General features: G+C 52.0%; 1 protein-coding gene across 3 annotated transcripts in view; it reads left to right on the forward strand.

The window, feature by feature from the left end:
* Positions 1-923: 923 nt before the first annotated feature.
* Positions 924-24,519, forward strand: part of LOC133356004 (protein NDRG3-like) — a 52,450-nt gene continuing 28,854 nt past the window's right edge. Inside the window, exon 1 of one of the 3 annotated variants that reach the window (XM_061573482.1) lies at positions 924-1,023. The gene's annotated coding sequence lies outside the window, so the exon portion shown is untranslated. The remainder of the gene's footprint in view (positions 1,024-24,519) is intronic. The other 2 variants (XM_061573483.1, XM_061573484.1) reach the window with 2 other exon arrangements.

The following is a 24,519-nucleotide window of genomic DNA, read 5'->3' on the forward strand; positions in this document are numbered from 1 at the left end:
CTGAGTGACCAGGTGTGCTGGGTGACAAGGTACAGGTGGTACCGTACTTGCATCTTCCCACGTCTCTACTCCGTGAAGTTTGGTCAAAGTTATCTTGACCATACTTCATCCAGCAGTGGAGTGACAATACGAGCTGTGCATGTACAACGCCCCGTCATGTACACAGAAGGCATTGCTTGCCAGGGACACGTGGAAGATGGATATGTGTGTACTCCTTGGATTAAATGCACGTCCCATTGTGATGTAGAAATCCGTGGAAGTTCCATCGGCAGTTGTGACTCCACGCTCCGGAGATCCGACTCCACGCTCCGTAGAAAGACGCTCCGCATTCCACGTTTTTCCCTTCACCACCACATGTTTGTAGCCAGCCCAAACCCAACCACCGTGTCACGTGTGCATCCACCCGCCGCTTGCACAACGCAACTTGCTTTCCTAAATATAGAGCAACATTAAAAAAAAAATCCACGTGCTTATTTTAATACACGAGCAACTATAGGCATGAGATACATTACAAATAAATATACAGTCTAATAATAACAACGTTTTATAACTTGACCAGCATGGTGAAGTATGGTCAAATTGCCATCAATGACCCACATATGAGTGAGGAGATGCCCTGTTCATCCAGCAGTGGATTCACAAAGCTGCTATGCAACATGCGCACACACGTACCCCCCCCTCCCCTCCCCCCAGAGAAACCACACAAACACATTTGCAACACGGCCAAGCAACACATAGTTGGAATGTACCAACGCGTGCCAACACAATCAGCGCGGGGGGGGGTGTTTTTTGACCAACCCCCTCCCCCTTGCCTGGGCTCGGCACTTGGGGTGGGTGGAGCCGTCCCCCACCCCCCCCCCAGACCACCAAAGCGGAGACGGCAGCGCCAACCCCCCCGCTCCAGCGCCACTGAATGGTCGCGCCCAGCTCCAGCTGCTGGTTAAATTTTGCAAAACAACCGAAGAATCAACAGATCAGAGCAAGTTGCGAGCGGGCAAGCGACTTCGCAGCGCGACTTCCACGGTAAACACACGTCTCTCTCGCTCCCCCTGTAACAAGAGAACCACCGTAGGCTACAGAGACACACACACACGTGTGTGGATGTAGGATACCGAGACCCATAAGGTGCCGCTGCATGCTAATGGAGTCAATCCCCGTCGTGGTCTAGAATTCGGCGCTACGCACGATACGGCGCGCTAACATAGCGGCATCGAGTAGGAATTGTATGTACTTGTGTGTGTGACGGTACATTGATGTACATTGAGATGTTGTGACACTACAGATTTTAACATGAATTGTCCGTATGTACGCAATGATGTGTATGTATGTAAGTGTAATGATGTGCGTGTTAATATTGTACATTGTGATACTTGTTTGTGTGTTTGCGTGCAACAGGGCGATATGTAAGTAATGTATACGTCGTGAGCCTATTAGCATTGAGCATGTAACACTTGTACACGCGTGTATATAGTTGTGTGTGTGTTAAACTACAGTGATTTAATCTAGCACGATTGAGGGCCATTTAAAGTGTGTGTGTAGTTAGTGTGTGTGTAGTGATATGTGTGTGTGTGTGTAGTGATATGTGTGTGTGTAGTGATATGTGTGTGTGTAGTGATATGTGTGTGTGTAGTTGGTGTGTGTGTGTGAACAACAGTGCTACAGAGTGCGTTACACTGGTACGAGTCGAGAAACACGTCCCATTGTTTGTCTCGGTGTCTCTTTGTTTAAATTGACACAACCCTTTGTTGAGGGGCAGCAGAGGTTAAGCCGCGCAAGCCGCCGCCGTTGTTGTCGTCGTTGTTGTCGTGGTGTTAATTGATGGCTGTGGTTGCTTATGGTACAAAAAATACATTCGCGATTTACATCACGACAGAGATCCGCAGTGTCGCCTTAACTGGCTGTTGGGCAAAGCGATGTTAGCGAGCACCTATTAAGGCCGGGGCGGTACACGAAGGGGATGGGTGGTCATCACCGCTCCCGACCGCCTTTGTCTTTCCAAAACATTTTTAATTACACCTCACCCAAGGTATGCTCCAAAAGAGTTTTTTTTGTGTTAGATCGTGTACATTTACGTTAGATCGTGTACATTTACGTTAGATCGTGTACATTTACGTTAGATCGTGTACATTTACGTTAGATCGTGTACATTTACGTTAGATCGTGTACATTTACGTTAGATCGTGTACATTTACGTTAGATCGTGTACATTTACGTTAGATCGTGTACATTTACGTTAGATCGTGTACATTTACGTTAGATCGTGTACATTTACGTTAGATCGTGTACATTTACGTTAGATCGTGTACATTTACGTTAGATCGTGTACATTTACGTTAGATCGTGTACATTTACGTTAGATCGTGTACATTTACGTTAGATCGTGTACATTTACGTTAGATCGTGTACATTTACGTTAGATCGTGTACATTTACGTTAGATCGTGTACATTTACGTTAGATCGTGTACATTTACGTTAGATCGTGTACATTTACGTTAGATCGTGTACATTTACGTTAGATCGTGTACATTTACGTTAGATCGTGTACATTTACGTTAGATCGTGTACATTTACGTTAGATCGTGTACATTTACGTTAGATCGTGTACATTTACGTTAGATCGTGTACATTTACGTTAGATCGTGTACATTTACGTTAGATCGTGTACATTTACGCGATTTAATCCCCCCCCCCCCCAAAAAAAACCTGGATATTGGTCGCGAAAACCCACGTGTTAAAGCAAGGTACGGTATTTATTTTAGGCCGAGTGTACCTAGAGGAGGCCCAATACCGGTTCAAATATTCGCCGCTCTTATTGGGCGTGAGCGGGAATGTGAACAGACAAAGACAGACAGACACACACACAGAGACAGACATACACACAGACACACACACAGAGACACAGACACACACAGAGACACAGACACACAGAGACACAGACACACACAGAGACACACACAGACACACACACAGAGACAGACATACACACAGACACAGACAGACACACAGAGACACAGACACACACAGACACAGACACACACAGAGACACAGACACACACAGACACACACACACACAGACACACAACAACAACCGCCATTCGCCACTAAGTGGCGGTGACGTCACCACGACGCTTGCGCCAGGCCATGTGCACCTTGAGGCCACGTGAAGTGTCAAACGCCCGCTGGCAGGAGGTCACGGGGCAGACCCAGCAGGTGCCACGGGTCGACTGACCGAGATGACCGAGATGACTGGCTGATCAGAGACACACACACAGACACACACACACACACAGAGAACACACACACACAGAGACACACACACACAGAGACACACACACACAGAGAGACACACACACAGAGAGACACACGCACACAGAGACACACACACACAGAGACACACACACACAGAGACCCACGCACAGAGACAGACACACGCACACAGAGACAGACACACGCACACAGAGACAGACACACGCACACAGAGACAGACACACGCACACAGAGACAGACACACGCACACAGAGACAGACACGCACACAGAGACAGACACGCACACAGAGACAGACACGCACACAGAGACAGACACGCACACAGTTACACACATACAGAGAGACACACACTCAGAGAGACACACACGCACACAGAGACACACACACGCACACAGAGACAGACACACGCACACAGAGACAGACACACGCACACAGAGACAGACACGCACAGTTACACACATACAGAAAGACACACACGCACACAGAGACACACGCACACAGAGACACACACACAGAGACACAGAGACACGCACACAGAGACACACACACAGAGACACACACACAGAGACACACACGCAGAGACACAGACACACACACACAGAGACACACACACAGAGACACACACACAGAGACACACACACAGAGACACACACACAGAGACACACACACAGAGACAGACACACAGACACACACACACAGAGACACACACGCAGAGACACAGACACACACACACAGAGACACGCAGAGACACGCAGAGACACACACACAGACAGAGACACACACACAGAGACACAGACACACACACACAGAGACACACACACACAGAGACACACGCACACAGAGACACACACACACAGAGACAGACACGCACACAGAGACACACACACACAGAGACACACACACACAGAGACACAGACACAGAGACACAGACACACACACACAGAGACACACACACAGAGACACAGACACAGAGACACAGGCACACAGACACCGACACAGAGACACACACACAGAGACACACACACACAGAGACACACACACACAGAGACACACACACACAGAGACACACACACAGAGACACACACACAGAGACACAGACACACACACACAGAGACACACACACACAGACACACACACACAGACACACACACACAGAGACAGACACACGCACACAGAGACACACACACACAGAGACACACACGCACACAGAGACACACACGCACACAGAGACACACACAGAGACACACACACACAGAGACAGACACACGCACACAGACACACACACACACAGAGACAGACACGCACACAGAGACACACACACACAGAGACACACACACAGAGACACAGACACAGAGACACAGACACACACACACAGAGACACACACACAGAGACACACACACAGGGCAGCAGGGGCAACACGTTGTTCGCCAGCCCCGGGGTGTTGTGGACAGAGGGGGCATCGCCAATGGCCCCGCCCATTGCGAGCCGTGTGCTCGCCTGTGCAGCTCTGGGGGAGACAAAGGCGGCCCAGGGCGGCCCAGGGCACAGTCTCGTCCCCTGCCCCTACGAAGTGCATCACGAACAATAGAAAGTGGCATTACGGATCGTGGTGTGCCGCTTGGTATCGTCGCACTCTGAGCGGGGGCCGCATGCAAACTGTGGTTCATGGTTTGAGACGGCACGGTAGTAGATGGTGATGATGGTGATGATTGTGGTGGTGGTGGTGATGGTGGTGGGGGTGATGATGATGGTGGTGATGATGATGATGGTGGTGATGATGATGGTGGTGGTGATGATGGTGGTGGTGGTGATGATGATGGTGGTGATGGTGGTGGTGGTGATGATGATGGTGGTGATGGTGGTGGTGGTGATGATGATGGTGGTGATGATGGTGGTGGTGGTGGTGATGGTGGTGGTGATGATGATGGTGGTGGTGATGTCGCAGCTCCGGGTGGCGTGAGTTTGAAGGTGGAGAGAGAGAGGGAGGAGGAGGAGGCGGCGTTTAAATGGGCGAGTGTTGACCGAGTCGGGCTTGGCGTGCACTTTATTATATTTATTTAGCACAGTTATTTTTGGTTCGCGATAACTTGCGGTGTGTGAGTTTGTGTGCGTGAGTTTGTGTGCGGGTGTACGTGTGAGTTTGTGTGCGTGGGTTTGTGTGCGGGTGTACGAGTGTGTGTGTGTGAGTGTGTGTGTGAGTGATGGGGAGCGGTGGTGTAGCGGTTAGCGCGCTGCGCTATGAACCTGGCGACCCGGGTTCGATTCCCGCTCACGGCTAACACCAGTGACGATTATCTGAACCGGTCCTGGGCCTCCCCTAGGTCGACTCAGCCTTAAATGAGTACCTGGTGCGGTGTGTATACATCGCCACTAGGGAGACAAAGGCGGTCGGGCGTGGTTCTGGCCACCCACCCCCTCGTGTACCGTTCCGGCCTTCATAGGTGCTCGCTAACAGCACTTGCCCCTACAGTCTGTTCAGGCTATACGAGGGATCTTTGTCTTTTGTGTGAGTTTGTGTGCGTGGGTTTCTGTGCGGGTGTACGAGTGTGTGTGCGTGAGTGTGTGTGTTTGTCTTATGTTTGTGTGTTTGTCTTGTGTGTGCGTGAGTTTGTGTGTTTGTCTTGTGTGTGCGTGAGTTTGTGTGTTTGTCTTGTGTGTGCGTGAGTTTGTGTGTTTGTCTTGTGTGTGCGTGAGTTTGTGTGTTTGTCTTGTGTGTGCGTGAGTTTGTGTGTTTGTCTTGTGTGTGTGTGAGTTTGTGTGTTTGTCTTGTGTGTGTGTGTGAGTTTGTGTGTTTGTCTTGTGTGTGTGTGTGAGTTTGTGTGTTTGTCTTGTGTTTGTGTGAGTGTGTGTGTTTGTCTTGTGTGTGCGTGAGTGTGTGTGTTTGTCTTGTGTGTGCGTGAGTTTGTGTGTTTGTCTTGTGTGTGCGTGAGTTTGTGTGTTTGTCTTGTGTGTGTGTGAGTTTGTGTGTTTGTCGTGTGTGTGTGTGAGTTTGTGTGTTTGTCGTGTGTGTGTGTGAGTTTGTGTGTTTGTCTTGTGTGTGTGTGGGTTTGTGTGTTTGTCTTGTGTGTGTGCGTGGGTTTGTGTATTTGTCGTGAGTGTGTGAGTTTGCGTGTACGTGCGGGATTTTCCGTGTGTGTGTGCTGAGTTAAGTGTGATTTGTGTGCCACAGTTTATCTATTTACAGTCGAACGGTTATTTTTGTTTAGCGATAATTTTAGGTGTGAGTTTGTGGTGCAGGGTGCGAGCGAGTTTGTTCGCTTATTATGTGTGTGAGAGACTGTGTGTGTGAGACTGTGTGTGTGAGACTGTGTGTGATGTGCTCGTCTGAGTTTGTGTGACTGTGTGTGTGGTGTGTGTGTGATCATGTGTGTGTGTGATGTGTGTGACTGTGTGTGTGGTGTGTGTGTGATCATGTGTGTGTGTGTGATGTGTGTGGCTGTGTGTGTGTGTGTTTATTGGTCTAAGACATCCGGGCGTGGTGCTGCCCCGCCCCCCCCCCTCGTGCGCCGCGCCGCCCTTCATTCGGTGCTGCTCGCTAACAGCACTTGCCCCAACAGTCTGTTTAGTCTACACGGGGGATCTTTGTCTTTTGTATGATATATTTATTTGTCTGACCCTGCACCATTCATAACAAAGCACATCCATCAGCACTCCCACCGCACAACTACCCCCAGTTGCGTATCGTCACGTAAGCGGCACCACAATAGGCGCATCAACGTCAGACACAGAGAGACCCCCCTCTTAGCATTTACCGGGCTGTTGTGGCCAACGCTGTTAGCGAGCACCTATTAAGGTCGGCATGGCACACGAGGGGGTGAGTGGCTGTTCAACAACGAGCCCGGCTGGCCGCCTTTGTCTCACCAATGCTGATGTTTACACACCGCACCAGGTACTTACTTGAGGCCGAGCGGACCTAGGTGAGTCCCAGGACCGGTTCAAATATTATATCCACACCACCTACCCCCGCACCTCCCGATTTAGCACGGTTGGCCACGTACGGTGCGAAGGAAGTTCCGCATCCATGCTTATACCATCGCCAGCACCAAAGACCACCGTCAACACAACCATCACAACCACACAACCACCACCACCACCACGACCACCACCACCCCCATCATCCCGAGAAGCCACTCTGTGGTGACCGTCACACGAAACCCCAAACGAATCTGCTGTTCGGCGCTGGCTCACAGATATTCACCCCCCCCTCTCTCTATTCTGGATCTTAAGGAGATTTGATTTTTTCCCCTGCTCTAGATCTTGGCTGCCGAGTCGTGTGGGTTTGTTTACATAATAGATGACGTCACCATGCAAGTGCACGAGGTCTCTGGGTGGGTTGCCGCTGCTGTAATGCAATGAGGCCAGATGTGTAAACAAGCCTGGACTGACTCATAATAATAAAGCTGCCTTCTTGAGGAAGCTCGCATCTCGCTCGCATATCCCACTTTCTCCTGCCTTTTAACAGTTAGGGGCAATGGTGCAGCCCTGCTTCCACTATACAGGTAGCTCTGGAGGGCTAATTTTGGCCTACTCTTCCACACTGGCACTTATCCCCACCACACTTGGTCTCTGTGGTGCCGTACCCATTTATACTGCCAAATGGACAGAGTGCCAGGGTAGGGGGATTTAATCAACTTGCCTAAATGTTTCAACTAATGAACATCAGTGAAAACGAGCTTCATCGCTTATCGGATTCCTCCAGCCGAAATAAAGATTTTGATTCTGAACTGCTTAGCCGGGAAGTCGAATTGGACTGGCGACCTTTAGATTGCAAGTCCATTGTGTTAACCGATAACAATTCAGAGTTTTGAGAACATGACCCTGATATGAATTGAGAATACCCCTCTGTGCTTTTAATGCCCTCCAAAGTCGTTGATTTGAAAGAAAAAAAAGTTCTGACCGCGCATTCATATTCTTTTTCTCTTGAGTGTGGGGTGCATTTTTGAACTCTATTTTTAATGCCTTTTTTATCCGTGTGATCGTTTAATTGGTTGTCTGTTTTCACGGTGGGGCTGGGCAGCGATGGCGGCACAGTGGTTCGGGGAGCACATTTCGCCACCGTGCAGCTTGGCCACCCGAGTTTGATTCCGGGCCACGGCCAACATCGGCATCGGCGGCGAGTCGTCGATCTGAACTGGGCCTGGGCACACACCCGCCTCTGTCGCCTCCGTGACTGCCTCGGCATGGGGAGGAATTCGTCCAGCAATGGATTGACAAAAGGCTGTGTTTTATTTTAAACTTCGACAACCTACTGCCTAGCCCCTAGGGCATGGTGAAAGGTCAATAAATTTAATTGTTAATCATAAACTCGGTACAGCCTGTTGCACGCTTGACACGGTGAATGTGAAATGTACGGGGTGTGCATGTACGGTATTAGGAGGAGCGGTGGTTAGCGCACTGTGCCACGGTTAAATTCCTGGCCATGAGTAATATCAGTACATTGCAATACAATAATTTTACGATGGAGTACCCAGAGCACACCCGCACTCCAGAGGGGTTCACACTCGTGGCTCCACAAATAGATTCAATAATTCATCGCTTAATCCTTCTCTTTGGCCACCTTTCCACCCAAGCCTACACCACCCGGTATTCCCAGGCAGTAGTCTCCCATCAAAGTACTAACCAGGTTGAACCCTGCTTGGCTCCCCAGAGCTGACAGGTCTGGGCACGTCCAGGGTGATTTAAACATCGGCGTCCGAACCTGTTTTGAGCCGCCCAACCCTGGGTTGACTCCATCTGCCACGGGTACCCGCCGCTGCTGCTGCTGTGAGTAAACATCGCGACTGGGGAGCCAAAGACGGCACCGAGCGTTCTTCTGGCCACTCCACATGCCCTTGTTTCGGCACATTTCCTCGCGGGTCCGTATGTCCAAACGTGGCTGCTCTGTTCTTATTTGTATTACGTGAAATAATGAAACAAATTTTCAGCCCATTGTCAATCTACTGCTGGATGAAGGCCTGTGGATGCTTTATCGGTCGTAGTGTTTGTTTAACCATACTTTACCATACCGAGCAGTGTGAGTTTGGCTTGTTGATGATAAGTGCCCCAATTAGGCACTGTGATTGATTCGCATCTCACGCTTGGCCGTACTAATACGATAATACAGTAATGCTGTAATTACAGGACCGTGGTATAGCATGATTTACATTCATAATGTAACACGTGCAGTCACCGCAGCAAGGCTTTTTATGAATACAGTCGAAAAGCAGAAGACATTCCACTTTATTGTATAATATATTTTCAGAAAAATATGAGGAATTCGTTCGTGTGACGCGATGGCAAAATTCTTGGCTCCTGATCGGAAGCGGTGCGGGGGGGGAACAAACAATAACCGGGATAAAGAATCTTCTCGTCTCGTAGATTTACACAAAACATGGTGCCCAGACCTCGGTATAATTCTCCTCACGAATCTCTCCCTCCGCCTTGCCCCCCCCCCGCCCCCCACAGTTTGCATAAAAGCGATCATCCAGCGCGTTGCTAACGCTACGGACGCGACGACACAACTACGCTTTTCATTCCCGTGCGAGCCTTTCTCTCGCCCTTCCTCCCCGACAGGGTCTCGCTGCTTTTTCCCTGCACCCCCATCGTAAGATGAGTCCAAGTCGGCAACACTCGCCTCTGTGTTGTAAACACGGGGGAGGGAAGTCGTCAACAACCCCGCCGCCGCCGAGATTCTTCTACCGTGTTCCCCACGCAGCCTCAACGATCCAACACAGTTGTCAGCCGTTCAATGTGTTCTCAATATTCGGAGGGCATGGGTCGATTCAAGATTAGATTTTTTTTATCTCTTGGACCATTTTAACGTCTCGTTTGTATAATTTCCCATTTTAGCTGTATTGTTGGCACAGTTTTGTTTGACCCATTATTGCAAAACTAACATGATCATGTGCATAAATCTATTTGCGTGGATCATAAATTCGCAAATAGATTTTTACGTGCAGGTTGCAGCTGTGGAAATTCCACGGTCCTGCAACGTGTGGGCCAGGCTACCCTCGTGGGCACTGCTCCTGGCTTATCGCAGAGTAGCGGTACTTGTTCCGTAGGTCCGAGTGGGATGGCACCCCGACCTGGTGTTTGAACTCACGATCTGAATTTTAACTTTGCAGAAAGCCATATAGGTTGATCGGCAAGGTGACGTAAGCAAAATAAGTTTACATTTTTCTCATTCAATCGCCACAGCCAAGGTGGTTGTTGTTGTCCACTGCCGGGCAAACGCCTAACCCCATTTCTTCCATCTTTGAGGAGTTCTTTTCCAGTAGTGGCCTCGGAATCCTCCGCTAACATGTCGCTGTCTCTCCTGTGCGGCCTTCCTCCGGCTTGCTCTTCCCCCTACAACGCAACCATTCCTCTCGCTGTCGAGTGCCCTGGCGCTCATCAGCGTTGACATCATCCCCACTCATCTTGCCGCCACCTTCTACTCCTCCCGCTTTTGTTTTGCGGCGGCGCGTGTGACGAAAGGAGCCCACGGAAAGCGGACGGACGTTGGCCGCCGCTGCCTCCTCCGAAACCGTCCACGCAGCGGTGGTGGCGGTGACGAGAGACCCACGGGGAGCCCGCACGGTGCCCTTCAGGGAGGAGGCCGCCATCCTTCCGCGCTCGCCGATCGCAGGCCCATCCATCCACAAGCCGCCTAGAGACTCCAGCCGGAGCTCAAACACGTAGCGGTGTTTGCGCCCCGAATTCCTTTTGTTTGATTTGTTTCTGAGCGCCTAGTTTATTTAATTTTATTCTTTTGCCTGTTTTTTAAAGGGGTAGTTTGGTATGCAGCCCGCGAGTTTGTGTGCTCACTGAAGGGGTTTCTTGTGTCCCTCCTGCATGCACAGTTATTCATTGTCCTGGGTTGGGGTCCATGAATCGTGGATGAAGGGAGGGAGGTGGCTCAGAGATTGATTGAGCAATTAAGATGCCGATTTGTAGTGACTTCTTATGGCTAATGGGCACCACCGACTCTTCTGCCAACCCTGGTATCGTGGTGAACGCCACGTCCGCTTGCTTGGCTCCAGATGTCCGTTCCGCCATTGCAGACACTTGAAAGGTTTTGAACAATCTTCGTAAAAGAGATGTGCAGTGGCTTTTTACTTAAGAGAGGTACGCCAGCCAATTACGTCTACGATTCGGAGGTTAGAAATGTTTCCACAGTTCAACGACATGAGAGATAGTGCCCATAAAATGACCAGGGTGTCGGACGTGCTCGTACAAACTGACAATTTCCACTATACGCGACCAATATAATTAGTTATGCCGCGTAGGGTGATGGAGAGTCATAGGGGCACATTTGGCCAGATGATTTCATGGCCTAACCCAAAAATCCACGACGCGTGCTTGCCTCTTGCTGAAATCCCGAATTGTGTAACGTACGTGTCAGATTAAAAAATTGTCCCTATTGCTATTCTTGAAGCAATGGCAATTCCACATCCCAGTGGCCAAGACGAGGCCATATTTAAACAAGCACAGTTGGCCTCTCACCAAGGGGGTGTGTGAACTCACCACGTGCTGCTGGTTTGGTCGAGCCGAGTAAAACAGTAACGGCAATGTTGTTGGTGGTGGTGGTGGTGATAGTAGAGCTGACCCTGGCCAGGATTTGAACTCTGCCCTGCCATCTGCCCTGCTCTGCCAGCCGAGCAGTATCCTGCCGCCGAGAGCCAACACGCGTTTTACTTCGGAGTCGGCACTTTCTGGTTGTCTGCTCGCTTGCAGTTTTTTTTGACGGACCCTGTCATGCACCGTTGTTGAACTTTGGATCCGTGTCTCTGATGTCAGCGGTTCTGTTTGAACCAACTTTTTAAATGCGTCCCTTTGTGCTGAGTGGCAAACGGCATTCGCAGTTTTTGTCGGCGTTTTGCAACTCCCTCGTTGTTTATGGCGTCGCCCGTCACTGTCGGTTGGCTCTCCAAAGTTTATTTTTTATTTGCATTTAATTGTGCAGTACTTGTCGAGGCTTTATTATTCAGGACTGTCCTGCGTGGGGCGTTTGACCAATCCCATTTTCCTTTTAGCGCTTTCATTGTAAGGAAGGAAACCGGGCTGCCCGGAGAAAACCCATACTTACCAAGGAAAACACAAAACCCCCGCACACAGTTAAGACCAGCTACCTACGTCATGTACTGCTTCCTTGCAGGCACTTTGCTGCCCATGAGGGTGTTTATATGAACCGATCTCGGCGTGTACGACGATCTACCATCCTAAATGTTCCGTCGGCTCGATTACACGAGCCCAATTTGAGCGTTGTACAAGTTGCACAGCCGCCCTGGGTGTCCCCATCCAGGTTATTTAAGGGACCGTGTGGAATTGCCGTGCCAGGTAATCGTATCCATCCATCCGTCTGGTTGTCCGAGGACACCTAACGAGATTTAATGAAGGCTATAACAGACCCTTATTAAAAAAACACAACACGTTCATCAATAACACAATAATGAGGATATGACGATGACATATCGGGTCCTTGTAGCCACGCCTGGGATTCGGTGTCTTCTGAGCACGGGCTCTATAACTTTCATTAATTACAAAATTGCCCAAGTGACAGATGCCAAACTCAACCACTCGGCTTACCAACGCACCATTGTCCATGTCGGTATTGATTTTGGGCAAGGGTGGCAATGGAATAATACCCTTGTTCACGACAACTTTCGTATGCAATGTGGGCGTACGAGCGCTGATCACACGTGCGTGTGTTACTGAGTGCGTGTGTGTGTATATGGGGTAGTGCAGTGGTTACCAAGTCTCACTACGAACCCGGACACCTGAGTTCAATTCCCATTCGTGATCAATAACAGCGGTGAATATTTGAACCAGTCCTGGGTCCTTACCCTAGGTCAAATCGGCCTTAAAAATGAATGCCTGGTGCGGTGTGTAAACATCAGCATTGGGGAGACAAAGGCGGCCGGGCTTGGAGATGGCCACCCACCCCCTCGTCTGTTGTGCCGGCCTTCATAGGTGCTTGCTAACAGCACTTTCCCCAATAGTCTTGTAAAGGCTACACGGGGATATTTGTTTGATTCCGCCAGCACCTTGGCTCAGATCGAGTTACTTACTTAACTCACTCGTTACAAGTCGTCACGTAATTCACTGTTATTCTTTTGCACCGTACGTAGCCTACTATGCTAATCGGAGATGCGGGGGAAGAGCAGCAAACTAAACACAAAGCGGTTCTTGAGAAGGTAGTGTTCAATCATCTAGAAACTGGCCACGTAAATAAATTGGAACTGCTAAAGTGGTGGCAATCAGGTTGGTACCAGCAAGTGAGGCATCTGGTCTGGGCTCATGGGCTTTTAAAGGGCCTGCGTTTAAACCCTGCTGGGTGATGCCCGAATGCGAATCTTCGATGGGAGATTTGATTTGTTATTCCACCTGCGTCACTCGCGGGAATTGAGATTCCGCAATCGATGGCCGCCCCACGTTAGACGCGCGTAATTGAATTGTTATCAGCGGTTGTCAGGTTAAGTTGCGAGGTTTAAAACGTCGTTAATGTTGTTTAACGTCACTGGGGTTTCAATTTTTTTGACGTCCGTAATTGCACCGGCAGTGCCTAGAATCGAGCTCTGAGTAATTGTCCGCATCAATAATTAATTTGTCGCCATCTCGCGCAGTAATGCCTCCGTGAATAATGCATGGCTGATTTAATTTCTGTCTTGTTTCTCTCCGCGTGCGAGTGCATTTGTGGTGCTTGCGCTGTTCACTCCATGTCATTAAGCTCTTAATCGTTTTTTGCCATTTCTGCGGAGTGGCCAGAAGGTTGACTTGTCAAGCGGCCGCGCCACCACGTGGCCTCTGTGGTTGAGCCAGGGCGCCCTTGTGTCGAAAGGGACCGGTGCAGCTGTGCCATTGACCGACTATGCCACGCTTTGCCTCGCGCACGTCGCCTGCCGATCAATCGACCGTGGCGAACCCGTTGAACCCGGCGACCTATGGATCGCGAGTCCAGCGGTGCTGACCATCGCACCAGCATCCCTGTTGCAACGCCTCGAACGCTCCATCCCCCCCCGCACGCCGGTGAAATGACCCCCGCGTGCCCCCTAGGGGAGAGAAGCTTGCAAACTAGGGTACGGTTGGCCGGCTTGCCTGGGCGGGCTGTGGCCGCCCAGCCAGGCAATATGAAACTGCCAGCTCGGCATTTTCATCTCTCACTTTTTTCTCCTCCTACCCCTGGAGGCAGGGAGGGATGGCGCTGTGCTCATAAGTGCTCCGTGCAGGTGTGTGTGTGTGCGTTAGTGGTTAGCACGCTGCGCTGCTAACCCAGCCACCCAAGTTCGATTCCCGCTCACGGCCAACACCGATGATGATTATCTGAATTGGTCCTGGGCCTCCCCTAGGTCGACTCGGCCTCCAAGTAAAAACCTGGTATGGTGTGTAAACATCGCCACTAAGGAGACGAAGGCGGCCGGGCGAGGTGCTGGCCACCCACTCCCTCGTATGCCATGCCGGCCTTCAAGTTGCTACTTGCTAACAGCACCCGTCCTAACAGTCTGTTAAGACTATATGGGGGATTTATGTCTATGTGTCTGTGTGCGTCTCATGCTGGTCAAGGATTGGTAGTATAGTGGTTAGAACACTGCACTATGAACCCTGTCGATTTCTCGTGGTGGTGAATATCCAAGACGGTGCTGGGCCTCTCCTAGATTGACTCCAAACGAGACGTTCGAAGGAGACCTACTTGTCTGCTTATCTCTTTAGATGTACACGGTGGCCGCCTTCCAAGTGGTGTCCGGGCTCAACCCAGCTTACGGCTTTTCCCAGATTGTGCGTGATCGGGTGATACTCTGACAGCGTGCATGGCATGGCACGCATCAACCCGGGTGGCCTCGAAGAAGTGTGCCACCTCCACTGTTTACTTGCAATGCCCGAGCCACTGTGCCCGCATCCGTTTGTGTACAAGGAGCGCACAGGTGCGGAGGCAGGCTGCACAGTGAGGCACCCATAAACCGTGTGACATTTGCCGTGATTTACGCGCGTTCAGGAGTGTTCACACGTGTTCATGCCATGGAGGGAGTGCTCCTGGCTATGGGCGTTATGTCGACGGCATCGCCACATTGGCAGCGACTCTGAAACTACATTAATTCATATGTAATTAATAATCATAATGGACGACAATTTAGAGCGCTCGCACATTTCACGAATTGGGAAAAACTCGTTCGCACGAACTTGGAGGAGTGCAGCCTAAGCCCCTCGTATGCCCGCCTGCACAGGTAATGATACTAATAACATGCGCTCGTTATAGGTGCTTTGGCCTTGAGCTGCTGCTTGGAGGTGGATGATGCTGCTGCTGGGTATGCAGTGCGAGAGAATTCCAGACCGCTGCTGCCGGTGCAGCTTCGGAGAATCGCCGCTTGACCAGGAACGGTGCCGGCTCCGGGTGCGACGAGCAGGAATATCGGACGTGGTCTGTTGCCGTGATCAGCGGAATGATCGTGGTGCAGGAGAGGTACTGGGGGAGACCTTGAGAGAGAGAGGAGAGCTCGGTGACACAGGATAGCGACGTCGTCGAGCGTCCACGGTATGGTGGCGGTGTCGGTGCAAGGCTTCTCAGCGAAGCCACAGAAGCCGCGTGGCCGCGCCCGATGCCCAGGGCGGCGCAAGGCGGCCCGCTCGGCAGGCGCTGTCGGTTGCTCGAGCACTGTTGGCGTTGCGGTGGTCGAGGCGCGCGCCAACAACGCTGCAAGCCCAAGTGCTCGCTGTGGTCCACGCAGGGCGGACGGATGCACTGCCTCGGGGCGCCGACACGGTGGCTGTGCGCGTCTCGCCCCGAGGACGTGGTTGTCGAGCGAGACGGCGGGCACGGCGTGTCCGTGACGTCGGAAGCGCAGCCCTGCAAATTCCTGTTCGCGCCACTGGTGGCGGAAGGATCCTCTGCTAGAGAGAGCTCCAGAGAGCCCCTCTGGAGAGTATTTGGAAAAAGGTGGGAGTTGCCCACGGTTCACCCCACCACCGGCGACCAGCCGATGGACGAGCTGCCATGTTCCCGTTTGTTCTGCCGGATGGCCAGAGGCGGTAGTGCGGGGGGGGGGATTGAAGAAACTTGCGCTATTGTTGCAACGACTTCTTCGGGGAGTGCGGACCAGCCACCTCTGGATTGCAACACCGGTGTGGCTGCACGGCAGCGTGCATAAATAAATACCTACATGGAGGAATCCAAACAACCGCTTCGTAAAGCGACGGCGAGACCGCAAGAGGCTGCAGGCACGAGGGCGCGGTACCGCGCAGCTACGATGCTGCCGCATGTTGCGAGCTATTGTGAGCGCAGCGTTGCAATGAGATTCCACAGGGGCCCTGCCTGTCGTGACCTGATTAATTTGAGCGGCAGGCGGCTGAATGATTCTCTCGCGACGAGGTGGGAGATTTTAGCGGTGGAACCAAAAGGAGAGGGGTGGGGAGGGAGGGAGCAAGGGACCCAGGATGGGGATGGTGCTTTTTGGGCAGGGGAAAGTGGGGAGGCCCTTAAGGCCTATGGGCCAGATAAAGGCCCGTGACGTAATTTCATTCGGCCCACTGCCACATGAGGCCTACCACTGAGAAAAGGCCTGCAGACGTTATTCCAAGCACCATCTCGGCACTAATTAGGTCCCAGAGGGGAATAATACAATAATAATATTCGACCTGGAAAACGGCGTCTTTCTGTTGTCGCGTGCTCTCGGCAACTTGTGTCACTGCAAGGGCCTCTTACCAAGACTTGGTAAGATGGACGACGTGGAGGTTATGGCCCAGGACAGGAGTGAGTGTGCGGGAGAAGGGAGAGAGAAAGGCGTAGCAAATGCGGTAGATCTCAGGTTGATGGCAGCAGCGGCAGCGGCAGTCTCGTTTGTACTTGTCTCTATTTGCTCGTGGCAGTTTGGCCTCAAACTACAAAGGCAGCCCGACCAACCCCAGTGCTGGCCTCTTCAGTGCAGCAGCAACCGCAGCAGCAGTCGTCACAATCTGGTAGAGCTGGGAGTAAAATTTGGTAATCCCGAAGGAGGGAAACCCCCAACCCTCCCCCACCCAACAAGCCACAGCCAAGTGTGACGCGGAAGATCACGTCACCATGTTCCACCTATGACCGCTCCTCCAGCGGCACATGTGAGAACAGAGGGGTTGATATTTTGTTTATTTTCGTAGCTATTTCCGTGTTATATATACATACGTAAACTCATTTCTTTAGAACTGCCTTTTGTGTTTAGTTGTCCTTCCCCTGCACATCCGATTATCACGGTTGGCTACATACGTTGAAAAAGAAGTTCTACATACATACATACATCTGATTTGATGCGGTAAGGGGGTGTTGGAGTGATGGGATGGTGCGATGCAAGGAGCGCTCTTGAGAGCATTGCCGCTGGGTGTTGCGGCGCTAAAGAGCACGTTTATAAATATGGCACGGAAGCAGCGTGCCACCGCTCTCCCGCTGTGCAGCCCGCTCTGCGCGCTCCGCACGTCGGCGGTGGAGGTGGCGGTTCGTGAGCCGAGAGGCTTGGGGGAGGGGCGATCGCACGTGCAGAGGCATGAGGCCGTGCGGACTGGCCCCGCGCCATGAAGAAGGGCCCTTGCCCGAAACGTCGCCGATTTGTTAATTTAGGCTACCGTAAGCGTTCCGCTGTGTACGTGCCGGCCCGGGCATCGACAAAAGTTTCCAGAATTCTCTGTGATGGCCCGTGGCACTGGGCGCAGGGCGGGGCGCCCGGCTAATCGGGCGGTGACCACACCTGGCGATCGCGAGGAGCCGGCCCACCTGTCGCCGTTCTTACTTGGCCTTTCTAAGCTTGTACTCTGGGTTTTGGGGGCCCGTCATTATAAAACCGGTTCCCAGACTCTGTGGTTCCGTCTGCTGCTCCTCATGCCCGCTGCGAGTCATTCTGTCTCTTTTCGAGAGCGAGTGAATACTGTACGACGGCGGTGCGCTACATGTCGACATTATCATCATCATGATAACTGCTGATTAAAGAGATGATTCCACAACGATATTTCCTCGTCTCACATCGAGACTCTGACAGCCAATTTCTGTAATTTGTAACGATAAAAGCATTGCTCTGCAGGGGATGGCCTTGTGGGATAATTGGCCACATAGCGCCGAGCCGGCACCGCTGAGAGACCCTGACTTTGAATCTGGGTTTGACCTGCACGTGACAAGACCGGCTTCTCAAGCGCAGGCGATGGTCTCAGCTCTGTCAATAACTACAGTAATTAAATTCGGTTTTTTTTCCGATTTAATGTGGTTTATTCCAGCTCTGCGACTTAAAATGTTGGGCTTGGCCGATGTGTCACGAGAACCGTCTTTGTGGGGCAGAGGAAAAAGGTGTGGTGATGGGCGTGGACAGCGTGGCCTCGCACAGCGACCTTAGGAAGTAGTCGTTTGACCTTGTGGTTTGAGGGCCGCTCTCTGACACGAATCATCTGGTGGTGCTGCTGCTGTCGTGGTAGTGGTGCGCATGCAGAGATAACAAAAAAAACTCAACACATTCTGTGTCAGTAACAGTGGCCTTAAAATAAGAAGATAATATGTGTGTAATAAGTGACTATTGGGACAATGTCAGAAGGGAAAGGCCTTGATATATAATTTATTTTTAAGGCTCTGACACAAGGTGATGCACTGCTTGTTACAGAGTGGAGGTGCCTTTTTTCGTGATGTGGCGACGCTAAGCACCGTTAACCTGTGTACAGTAATTGGGAAATTAAGAACAATTGGCACGTACAAATTTGCTCGGCATGCACGCTTGTCTGTGCACACCTCCTGTGGCACATACCATGCTGAGGTCAAAAATAGTTGAACAGGATATTAAAAGCACTCGCGCGCAGTCGTACAGTGCTCTCTTTTTAACAGCCGCCGTTCATAACAGTGGCCCGCGTGGCTACTGAGAGTGCAGTCTGTGCAGCTGCAATGGGGGGGCCCACAAGCTGAGCTGGGAAGAGTGGAGGAGGGGGGGAATATAGAGGGAAGGGGCCCAATGGAATTGGTTGCTCCAGGGCCCATGACAACCACACTACGCCACCGCTGCTTCCCATCACGCCCTCCCCAGGATCCAATGAAACGAGTCCCAACTTTGCGCAAAATCAACAGAGGTTGACTTATGGAGAGACTGAGCACCGCCACAGGAATGTTGAATTTCCACCACTTACTTGGATGAAGGCTGTTGGCCATCGGGGGTTGTTTGACCACTCCACCACATTCATAATCGTTATATTAACATTGAGCTTTCAAAGTTCCCTGGTGTTTAAGCGGTCAGCATAGCTGGGTACCTCTCCGCTCTCGAGTGCCCTGCCCCGAGAGCAAATGAAGTTCCCCTTGCCATGCGTGAGGTGAAGGCCCGCAAGGAGCTGCAGGCCGCGACCTTCGCTGTGTAACCGTTCTCCTCTTTGACGTGCGACAGTGCGCCCATCCGGCCCTGGGTTCGGCCCACCGCCGTCCTACGCAGATTTGCCACCGTTGTCTCCCAAAAAGCTGCCCGGCGCATGGAGCGAAACGTCGGACAACGTGCCGGCCAATACGCCACCACCGTCTGAAAAAACGCTTTGTCCACGCCGGAGCGAGGAGTTGTGCAACCAGAATCACGTCGCTCTCCCCCCCCCCCCCCCCACCCCCCCACGTGTGGACGTCACCGATTGCGGCGACGGTCGCATCCTCTGCGTCGTAATGAGCGAGGGTCGGCTGCGTGCAGCGCAGCTGTGCAGATTGATCCCCCCCCCCCCCACTCATGGACTCTCGTTGCGGTGGCGGGACTTTGTTTCGCGCAAGGTGGGCGGCGCGTGGCGTTCGCTTGAGGCAAGTCGGAGCTCCGGTGTAAACCCACCTCGGTAGAGAGAGATAAGCTTATCACCTCGGCACGCAACCCGTTTGCCAAATGCGTTAAAATGATTGTGCAAATCGGACGCTGTCGGTTGTTTTTGCAGCCGGAACATGGAGCCACGATGTACGGAGACCTCTCGGTTTAGGGTGGGGGTCCGCGGGGGGCGTCTGGACAAATAATTAAATAAGTGCCGCTGCTCGCTCAATCACTGCTGCCACCGCCCGTGTTTACGGGGGGGGGGGGAGGCTGGAGGGGGGTGGCGGGAATGTCGACCTCGGGACGATGAGAGCCCATGTACGATTACACGCGGCCTTGAAATAAACCGTCTCCGCGGCTCGTGCTCGGGGAGCAGACGATATTTATCCGTCACTCTGAGCATTGTAGCTGCACTCATCGGATACTAGAGGGTGGTGAGGGGGGAATATGTCTTGACCTGGCAACACCTGGGTCTAATTCCCGTGCACTCGGCGGTGACCTGTTGTCTGTCGAGGAGTTGGAGCCACACGGTGGATGCCTACAATTGGAGCGCGATGAACCATTCCGTGCCAACCCGTGCATGGTGGCCTGCCAAAGAAATTAAGTTCTTTCCCAGCTCTCGGTAACGGAGAGGTCTCGCACTGCTGCCCGGATTTGTCGTCGCGGTCGAGTTTCTGGATCCGTCTCCCAGTTGGTTTCATCGCTGTCGGCCCTGCCACAGTCACTGATGTCGAATGGTGGCTAATTGACGTTTAATTTAACCAGCGTGTACAATCGGATCGCTCCACGATTGAGGAATTAAATTTCTGTGTAAATCCTTGAGTAAATAGCTTCGATATTTTTTTGCCATCGTATGATGCAAAAAGTAGGATCATTGCATCACAGAACCGCGAGTGGATGGCAATGGCTTGAGGTATGGAGGCTGTCATCCAGCAGCGGATCAATCACGGCTGAATGTGATTGATGAGAAGTATGTGGCTAAGGCGAACGGCTTTAAGAAATTGTGCTCAAACTGTTTGTAAAAAATGGGGAACAAGTGGCTATTCACTCGTCAGCGCACAGGCCAATCTATTAATAATAGTTTCCAGCCCTTGGCAAATCCACTGCTGGACGAAGGCCTCTTTGTGGTGTCGGTGACGAAGGTTGTTTGACTATGCTTCACCACGCTGGTTAATGCGTGCTGGGCAAGGTGGAAGAGCGATAGGATCTGTGAAGAAGTCCCTCGCCACCGAAGTTGGTCGTAGATGGCACTCGGACTCGGCTCGCCAGGTTGACGGTCGCTGCGGTTCCACCTCGAAGGCCTCTACGGCTGCTGTGTTCTGGGCCCTGGGTGGCCGCAGGAATGGCAACAGCTCGCAGCGAGAAACGTCTGGAGCCTGCCTCAACGGCTGTCTTCATATCGGTGTCTTTTTTAAATCCTTTATATTAAGTTCGCTTGCTTGCTTGCTTGCGTGCTTGCTTGCTTGCGTGCTTGCTTGCTTGCTTAGGACCGTGCAAATCTTTCGCTCGTTTTTTAACCCACTTCCCGTGATCCAATCGAGCTGACATTTTCCACACAGACTCGTTGTGTGTGACAATTAATTTTCGTGAAAAAAAATTCCAAAATTTTACACTGTTTAGGGAAAACAAATTAAATATTTAATTACCAATTGCTTAATACTGGCAGACAATCATCGGACCCATAGGTGGCAGCCATCTCAAGCCAGAGGACGAGAAGACTCTAGCCGCCACGCATATAAAGGATTTATAGTGAAAAACTTTGTTTTTACGGGTTAATGTTTTAGTAAACACAATCAACCTCGCCGTGGTATCGGTAAAATAGTTACCACACTGTGGAAAGTGAGCAGTGGATAGACGCCACCCCTATTTTGGAATCGCAACAATCAAGTGAATAACAACCGAGTGAGACTGCTCCACCGTAGGAAAGTAGAGTCTCCACCACTGGCTCAGAGCTACCAACGGTGAGAATATTGCCGCCGCCACCACGCGCGCACCTTTGGTTTCCGAGTTTGCCCACCGCGGAAATCGTGTTTTTGGATCGCGGGCGGCTGTCGCGACCCACGGCTCGATGGAATGTCTTCTCTATCGTCGGTGACTCTGCCCCCTCCCTCCCCTCAGAGCCCCGTGACCCAGGCTGGGGAGATCGGCTGTCTGGTAACGCAATCTGAGCCAGCATCGCTCGCGGTCCAGTCTCGGCCCGCTTACCCCACTCGCTCTAACCCCGGCCCCAGAATGTCACCTAACTGTGCTTTGGCAGCGCACCCCCACCACCACCACCCCCCAACCTGGGTTTGCGTGTCACGAGAGAGGGGGTGGGGGAGGCAGGGATGTGAAGGGATGGGCCGTGTGGGGCAGCGGTGCAGGTTGGAGCCGGAGAGATTCAGTCTGAACTGGCTGCCGTAGCTTCACTGGGTGGAGTTTTCTCTCAGAGTCTTCAAAATAAGTAGGAATGTAAGGAAATATGCGCTGCCCGTGTGTGGCACGTGCGGGCCTTGGCGAGATGGCGTGGGGTCGGTGGTTGCAGCCACTGTGGGTGTTGGTGCCCGTCGGTGGTGGTCGGATCTGGCTAAAAGAAACACTCTCGGCATTTTTGACAAGACTCCTGGTTCGAGTGCCTCTGTTTCTCCCCAAAACGCGGTGACGTGAATTCCCATTGCGCTGATGACGGAACGCGATGTTGCGAGATGGCCTTGGTCTGGAAAGCAATTGGGTTCTGTGGGTTAACCGTTTGTATATATGTGGAAACCCAGAACGGAGATCTTTTACACACAATGCTCCACTTTAACGCAAAGAGCAAGAGGTTTTTTTTTAAACGCACAGTAGCCATCACTAGATGCCATGTAGATTAGGTCTACTGTAATTACAATCCAGGAGAATTCCTCTTATCCGTGACGGGGGAGGGGATGGGATAATTAACGCATCTTATCTGTCATTGGCCCACTCGCAGCCACCGCCAGGGACCATTCACAAGTCTGGCGCTCGCGACGTCTCCGCCGTGCATGGCCGCAGCCCCGCGTTGTGGGGGGGCCGGGTTAAACCCGCGAGCCCGCCTGGTGGCGATCGTTGGGCTCTGTCCAGGCCCCATCGGTGTCGCCCGATGCCTTTGCTGCGCTCCGAGTCGGAGGTGGGGATAGAAATGAGCGCGGATTTTTAGACGCAGCTAAGGCGGGAGACCGCATAGCCCAGGAGCAAGCAGGCTAGGCGCCTCGCAAGAAACCTGGGGGTCTCGCTCGAATATAGAGCATTGGGGCGAGTTCATTGAGCGCCGTTGGCGGAAGTTATGGTGAACTCACTTTGTTCTGAACACATCTTAACTACGCGGAGTTGGGTTTGCTTCCACCGTTGCTGGGCTTGAAATGATGTACAATAAACAGTACAGCCATTTTGTTTGCTTGCAGAGGAAAATCCTCACCAAGAGCAGCCTCGTGGCAGCAGCGGCCACGGTGACTTCTCCGCGTGGCGAGAGCGCCACGCGGAGACGGGACGTCGCTTGACGAGAGGTTTCGCAGTCGCATCCCGATGATGAAAGCTTCCTGTGATTGAATTAAATTTGTCACATGTAACTTATTACTCCTTCCCTCTCGCATGCGGACTATGTAGGGCGGTGAACGTGTGTTCATGCCAGTTGCGAGTAGAGGCGTCTGGAATGAAGTACTGTAAACACATTAGCCGTCGCTGTGCGCGAATGGGACAATGTGTGGACGAGAGGGGATGTCACTATTATCGGCTCCCGTTATCAGCAAAGTTACTCCACTGAACTCCCATCGGGGGTGCGCGTGGCCGTATGTGCAAGCGAGGGAATGGGAGGGCTGTCTGGACAGTTCCTCCAAAACGAAAACATGCCACGGAGTTCAAAAGGGCATTTTGTCTTTTGTCATCGCCAAACCAGAGCGCAGGCAGAGCTGCGGGCTCAGGAATTTGATTACTCTGCGGTTTTCTCTCTTCTATTTTTGCTCACGGTTCAACCAAGCGAGCCGACCAATCCAACCCTACCACAATAAATAAGCGAGCGATGCAATTTCAGCGGCATTGGTTCAACGCAAGCAAAACTCTGGACCGGTTTCCACCATCGGTGCCTCCATAGCCCTACCTCCCGTGTAAGCCCGGCCCCACCCCGCGGCACCATGGGATTCCGTGCCCTACTGATGCTGCTGATGCTGCTGATGCTCTAATGCCTCTGCTCGGTTTCCAGCTTCAGGGAAGTTGGCGCCCGGGAGAGAGTGGAGCGACAGAGTTTCGTGTCCGGCCGTTTTTTTCCTGACGTTGGGTTCGCAATGTGCGGCCAAGTGGCCACGTGTTGTTGGTGTGTGTGTGCGCGCGTGTTTCACTCCTGCGTGTTTGGACTGCAGTGTGTGTGGCCTGCGGCATGTGTATGTGTTTGCGCGCGTTTGTCTTTGTGAGCCTATTCCAATGTAATATGTACTGTAATGCGAGCTCTTTGTTGGGGAGTGGTCGTGGTTGGTCCACAACAAACCCAGCGACCCGAGTTGGATTCCTGCCCTCGGCCAACACCAGTGTTCAATACCTTAA

The sequence above is a fragment of the Lethenteron reissneri genome, chromosome 52 (assembly GCF_015708825.2).
Source record: "Lethenteron reissneri isolate LAM-NWPU_2019-01 chromosome 52, ASM1570882v1, whole genome shotgun sequence".
Classification (NCBI taxonomy): Eukaryota; Metazoa; Chordata; class Hyperoartia; order Petromyzontiformes; family Petromyzontidae; genus Lethenteron; species Lethenteron reissneri.